A 7,222-nucleotide genomic window follows, 5' to 3' on the forward strand; every position below is an offset into this window, starting at 1 on the left:
TGCATGAGAATAATAATATGTAATGATTTAGGTGACAATTTTAGCAATCCTGTATTCCAAAAGTTCTTATACACAAACCTACACAGGAAAACATGATCTGTGCTTACTGGCGGTTAAATCATATCTTAATTGTTTTCTTTACTTATCAAAAAGTGATACTTTGTTGCTTGTTTTAACTCAGCATTATTATAACTGATGTTCAGAGAATTATGTTTGTTACAATTTTAATTCACACAACTGTGTTTTGTTAATCAATAATAATATTCTGTGAATAACTGCAAAACGGAGGTACTGTATATCTCAATAAAACAGGTTGATGAAGTAGTAATAACAGAAAAGATTTTGCTTAATTCACACAATTTTCTGTTTTAACATCAGAGTTGTTGTTGTATGATAAATATTATTTACCTATAGATTTCAGCCTTAATGTCACAAATTTTGTTTATAGTATAACTGTAGAATTGCACTCAAAAAAGTTTTTATTTTCCACACACAAACAGAATATGTTATGGGAAAAGAGAAACTTGATCACCAGGGGGATAAATGGTTTACTTTCTCCAGTTTTCATTAAAGAAAAAGAAAAGAAAATCCTATACTGTTTGGAATACTTCAGTTAAAATATGTAATGAACCTCTGATGGTACTTGCAGTATCTTGAGAATCCTGTTTTCCTACAAGTTTGATTTGCTGCTGTCAGGTCAGCATGCATTTAGAGTTAACATTCAGCATTAATCTTGCAATGAAAACACCAGTTTGATGGATCATATCATGAGTATTGCAATACAATTATGCCTTGTAAAATGTACTGGCAGTCCCGAAATGTTCCCAACAAAAGGAAGAGGCAGCATATTTGTACTGTATTTTAAACTTAAAGTTATCATTATCATTGAAAGATGCTGAGAAATTAATTCACGCTTTTGTTTTCAGTAGACTGGATTACTGTAACGCACTCCTCTCAGGACTACCCAAAAAAGACATAAATCACTTGCAACGAGTGCAGAATGCAGCTGCTAGAATTCTAACTAGGAAAAGAAAATCCGAACACATTTCTCCAGTTTTGATGTCACTACACTGGTTGCCTGTGTCATTCAGGATTGACTTTAAAATACTGCTTATGGTTTATAAAGCCTTAAATAATCGCACTCCGTCTTATATATCGGAATGCCTGACACGTTATATTCCAAATCGTAACCTTAGATCTTCAAATGATTGTCTCCTTATAATTCCAAAAGCTAAACTTAAAAGAAGTGGTGAGTCGGCCTTCTGCTGTTATGCAACTAAAATCTGGAATAGCCTGCCAATAGGAATTCGCCAGGCTAATACAGTGGAGCACTTTAAAAAACTGCTGAAAACACATTACTTTAACATGGCCTTTTTATAACTTCACTTTAACTTAATACTGATACTCTGTATGTTCAATTCTTCATAATAACTATTCACAGTGGCTCCAAAATCCATACTGACCCCTACTCTCTCTTCTGTTCTTTTTCCGGTTTCTTTGTGGTGGCGGCCTGTGCCACCACCACCACCTACTCAAAGCATCATGATGCACCAACATTGATGGACTGAAAGCCAGAAGTCTACGTGGCCATCATCATCAGGTCCTTCCATGAAAACCCTAAATACAAAGAGGACTGTTTGATTTATGTTAGGTAGATTGCCCAGAGGGGAATCCCTACAGATTTTATTTTTTTTTCTCTCCAGCATTTAAAGTTTTTTTTTTTTTTTCTGTCCACCCTGGCCATCGGACCTTACTTATTCTATGTTAATTAATGTTGACTTATGTTTATTTTTTATTGTGTCTATTTTTCTATTCATTTTGTAAAGCACTTTGAGCTACATTTTTTGTATGAAAATGTGCTATATAAATGTTGATTGATTGATTGATAAACTTAAAGTAAGCTGAGGACTGTGGCAAACTGCTGCATGAAGGAACATATACAAATCTTTTTCTGAGGCAACATTAATGATTGCTGATGTTGTTCTCTGTTAAATAAAAGATTAATGGCAATCTCTTGAAGAAAACAAACACAATTATTCCAAATCTTGGTATCAGTGCCACAACCTGTACCCATGTATTGAGCACTTCAGCATCTGCACCCATTTGTTGGTGAAGCTCATGATTATCTCTACCATCACTTTGAAAAGAAGACACTAACAGCTGCTCATCTCTTAACTTTAGGGGATTAGCTTCTATTTCTTGAGAGGGCATTAACCCAAATATGGAAGCATTAATTGTCATTCTAACCATTCTAGTATGCACCAGATAACAGTCTGAACAGGCAAATGAGTCAACAGTCTGCAAATAACAGTTATATAATCCTTAGGTTCTCAGACTAAATAATTGATGCATCGGCTGTGCCCTAATATCTGGTCTTTGAAGTTAATAAACAGGAGAAAATATATACTCTTGGTGGAGTCTAAATCCCACATTAAATGAACTTGAATTAATTACAATTCAATGATAAAACAGTAGTTAAGAGAAGTCATGTAACCCATGTGGAGCCGACTCGGACACAGACAGGTGGACATGTTATTCATCACCACCACACGTTTATTATTTACATCTATTTACAAGGTTAGGTGTCACTCAGACACAGAATAAAGTGCACAAACCCCAAACCTGTCCTGGCCACTCAATGCCTTTCCTTCGGGCCGCCTCCACAATCTCTGGTCCTGTCTCGTCCTTCTTCCACCCGACTCCAGCCCTGAATGAAGGGAGACGGCCCCTTTTATACGCTCCCGGATGAGCTCCAGGTGGTTTCCGACACTCCCCCGTTGGCCACGCCCCAGCGTGGCGGAAGTGCCGGCTGTTCTTCCGCAGCTCACCGGGTGCCCTCCTTAATCTTCCCACCAGCATTTTCTGGTGTGGCGGAAGTGCTGAGGTAACAGGTCCGCAAGGCATTGGGCGCTCCTGGCGGTGACCACGGCCCCTAAAGGGTGGGGCTTCCATGCCCTCAACCCGTGGCCCCAAAGCAACCAGGATGGCGGCCCTCATGTGATCCAGGGTGGGCGCAGACCCACATCCGTCCCTCACGGCGTCCGGCTGGGTCGTTGCCCTGGCATCCCTGACAGTGCCCCACAGCCAGCGAAGAACACTCGGGAAGAGCGACACGTCCCACGAGGGCAGCACACCCAGCGGGTCCTACTCCAGGATAGCCGGGGTCCGGTCCTGTTCTCCAAACAGGAATAGGGCGGAGACACGGCCTGAGCACCAGCCCTTGGTGCCCTCCTGTGCCTCGCACAGGTTGCGCTCCCCCCTCTTACCGGCACTCCGGGGCCCCTTGATTCGGCACCCCCTCCGAGTCCTCTGTGCCCCTTTGTTCAGAGTCACTCGCTCCCTTGCAGCCTCCTCCAGCCGTGGTGGCACCCGCACACCAGTGGAGAGATCTTGTGACAGACGATCCGACTCCTGAGGGCAGGTCCCCAACGAAGTGGGTCCTACTGCATGTCTGGGGTCCATCCCTGTAATAAAGAGAAACACAGGGGCAGAACCACTGCCTGAGCACCCTTCCCGACAGAGCAGCCGGCAAAGACAGGAAGTTAACCGACACGGAGCCTACCTGTCTGTCAGCCTCCGACGCCGCAACTTTCTGTGGGCCTCCTCCTCTGGCCCAATCGGGTCTCCCCTGCATGCGATGGACATTACTTGGTCCCGCCTCTATACAGTCATTGGCGGGTGCACAAGACACACCATCCAATCACGTGCCTGTCAGGGGAGGGACTTCTGGTCCGCGGCCATCTTGCCTCCCCTTCTGCGGCGGCGACGTGCTTGCCGGCAGCTGTGCTGTTGCCAGCGCCTCTCGAGCTGCAGCGTCTCCTCCTCCGCAGCCCTTGCGGCTGCCGCCGTGCTGCCGGAGCCCGCGAGACCGGCATTCGCCCGCCACTGACGCAAATCTGGGAAGTCCCTGCCTGAAAGACCGAAACACGCCGGCCCCAAGGGCGGCGGCCGTAGGCAGGGCACTCACCTCCCGGACTCGTCCAACCGAGGAAACGCCCTCGGCGTGGCCTCTCTGGACACCATGTTGTCCCGGCGCCTCCAGCAACGGCGCGCGACGTTGGAGACCGCTGCACTCCTGGTATGCACGCCATCCGCCCGCATCAGGGAAAACGGCCTTCCTGCGGACCCTTGGTGGTCCGTGGGGTTTCTTTACCGCGGGCTGTGTGCACGCAGCTCCCGCGTACGGGTGGGATCCCCTGCTGCGCCGGGCCGTCCACAACAAATTTGTTATGATCAGGTCCCCCATTGAAATAGGTGGAGCATCCTGCCGACTACGCCAGATGTGGAGCTGACCCAGACACAGACAGGTGGACAGTGTTATTCATCACCACCACACGTTAATTATTTACAATTATTTACAAGGTTAGGTGTCACTCAGACACAGAATAAAGTGCACAAACCCCAAACCTGTCCTGGCCACTCAATGCCTTTCCTTCGGGCCGCCTCCACAATCTCTGGTCCTGTCTCGTCCTTCTTCCACCCGACTCCAGCCCTGAATGAAGGGAGACGGCCCCTTTTATACGCTCCCGGATGAGCTCCAGGTGGTTTCCGACACTCCCCCGTTGGCCACGCCCCAGCGTGGCAGAATTGCCGACTGTTCTCCCGGTAGCTCACCGGGTGTCCTCCTTAATCTTCCTCCTAGTACTTCCTGGTGTGGCGGAAGTGCTGAGGTAACAGGTCCCTAAGGCATTGGGGCGCCTCCTGGCGGTGACCACGCTTCCCTACAGGGTGGGGCTTCCATGCCCTCAACCCGTGGCCCCCAAAGCAACCAGGATGGCAGCCCCCACGTGATCCAGGGTGGGTGCAGACCCACATCCGGTCCCTCACGGCGTCCCGGCCGGGTCGTTGCTCCTGGCATCCCTGATACTCAATATATTGATAGCACCTTTCACAAAATACGAAGGAATGCATGATCATTGTTTTTTTCCAAGTCCACAAATCACACACAAACAGAATCTGCAAACTCCCATGACCATTGAAATATCACTGCAAAGAGAAAATACCAGTTTGTTGTTCTGTGACTAGGGTGTCGCAGCTGTCAAAGGGAGTCTCCATTCAAAGAAAACTGATGGATCAGCGAGGATTGTGGCTTATCAGTAACTGGAACACACACACTTGCCATCTTTTTAAAAATGTACACCACCATTTCAGTATAATAATTTAGATGCACTGACCACAAGAATAGACTCAATCAAAATCAATGCTTCTGGCAATTCTTCTACAACAGACAGCATATTCACCAGATGTAAGAGTTCCTCAAAGTGCTTCTCAATGTCATAATCAAAATTTCACTTAATAATTTTCTTCAAGGCCATTTGTAAGTCTTTCTCCATGGCCTTATCTGGATCCATTAATGGATCGGGCATCATTTCTGCCACTTCTACAAATACTGCCTTTTTGTTATTTTACCTTTCAGTGAATTTGAGAGACCATCCTTCCATAATTGCACAGCAGGCATTTTTCTTCAACCTAACAGTTTCAATTACCCCCTGTGAAGACCTGCAGGACCTAGGGTTGTCTTTATGATGGGCAAGAAAAAACCTTTTGGCCCTGTCACACGTGCGCTTGGGAGACAGCTGAAGGGCCTGAACAAATGTAATTCCACACCAGACCAGGGGGTGGTGGAGTGCACAAACTCTTTTTCTTGGTTTCCTGCAGACCGTTCACGGGAAATTCCGCCCAACCCAGATGACATCACTTCCGATCTTGAACCCATGGACAAAGACCCTTCCAGTTCTGGCCCTTTTGATGATGTCACTTCCTGGTCCGAGCCTAATGAGGAGGACCCTTCCAGTTCTGCCCTAGATGACTTAATTTCCTGTTCTGGCCTTTAAAGCCACTATCTTACCTTCATACCATCAGTTCCGTATTGACGTCAAATCTATGCACATCAGTGGCATAACTTATACGGTTTTGCAGCCAGGGAACTATATACGGGTGGCTGCCCCAAACCATTTTTTGACTTTTCTGTCTACTTATTGTGACAACACCAATACCATACAGCTCCCTTTACTACTGAGGTCTTGCATACAGTCTACTCAGGCTCTATGTCCCTCCCCTTTCCAAGGATGATGAAAAAGCTAAGTAGTATCTTAAAGTATCCCAGAGTGTATCTTCACCACCCATTTAGGTGCTTGTGGTGTAGTGGGTCCACAGCTCATGTAAAAAGGGCCACTTTTAAATAAATAATCACCGCGCTCACGGCTTGGTAAGAGGTGGTTGTGTGGCTGAAGCAATTCTCGGGGCAATTTGTAATGTGGGCGTTTCTCACCTAAGTGCACAGGTGGGAAACTGTCTGCATCCGTGATTGTTCCTGGGGCTGCTGATTTGCCACAGCTGCTATGCCCTCTTGATAAATAGAAGCGCGAGTCGGCTATGGGGAAAAAAGGAAAGAGAAGAGAGAAAGTCGGTGCGGGAGCGCAAGCGAGAGAGAACAGGCAGCTGGGAGGTGAGCCCTCGAGGGGAGTGTTTGGCCAACACTTGAAGAGGCTGAAGAAAGCAGTCGCTCCAGCTGAGTGATTATGAAGCTGGAGCGACCTGTAGAGGAGATGACTGAACGTTGAAAGCAGCGGGAGTCGAGGAGGCTTTGTGTGTTGAGTCCCAGTGTAAGCACCCTGGCCGCTGGAGAAGAAACTCAAGTCTCAGTCCGGTTGGATCCCGACGTAGCCAGGGATCGGAGGGCTACTGGACCCATGTGAAAGGCAGCTGTTCCTGCAGGTAGGCAACTCCCCTGTTGTGAAGCCCAGATGGGTGAAGCAGGGGAGCCGCCAGGTAAGAGAAGACTCTGGGCTTTATTGTTTTAAAGGATTGCTTCCTGTGCTATTTTAACTTCGTTGTTTTTAGAAGATTTTTCTAATGGTTTTTAACCTCCACATTTCATAACTGTTTTTATGGATTGTTTATTTGAAGACGTTTTTGAATGCACTGCACTTTATTTTGAACACCTTGGTTTTGCTGTTGATGTTTTAATAAAAGCACTCGACACTTTTGCACCATCCCCTCGCTATGTTGTTGCCTCACTGCTAAGCTCATTGGTACCATTACCGACGGTGTAGGGTTCAAGGGCTCCCGGACAGACAATGGGAGCATGCATCGAACCCGCATCATCACAGTACTCCATTCATCAGGGCATCTCCACCCAGTGGTGATCAGCTCAGTACTTCTGACACCTCAATGTCCGGAGCATATAGCCTTATATCAGGTGACACGTCTACAAAATTGA

The sequence above is a fragment of the Polypterus senegalus genome, chromosome 3 (assembly GCF_016835505.1).
Source record: "Polypterus senegalus isolate Bchr_013 chromosome 3, ASM1683550v1, whole genome shotgun sequence".
NCBI classification, from domain to species: Eukaryota; Metazoa; Chordata; class Cladistia; order Polypteriformes; family Polypteridae; genus Polypterus; species Polypterus senegalus.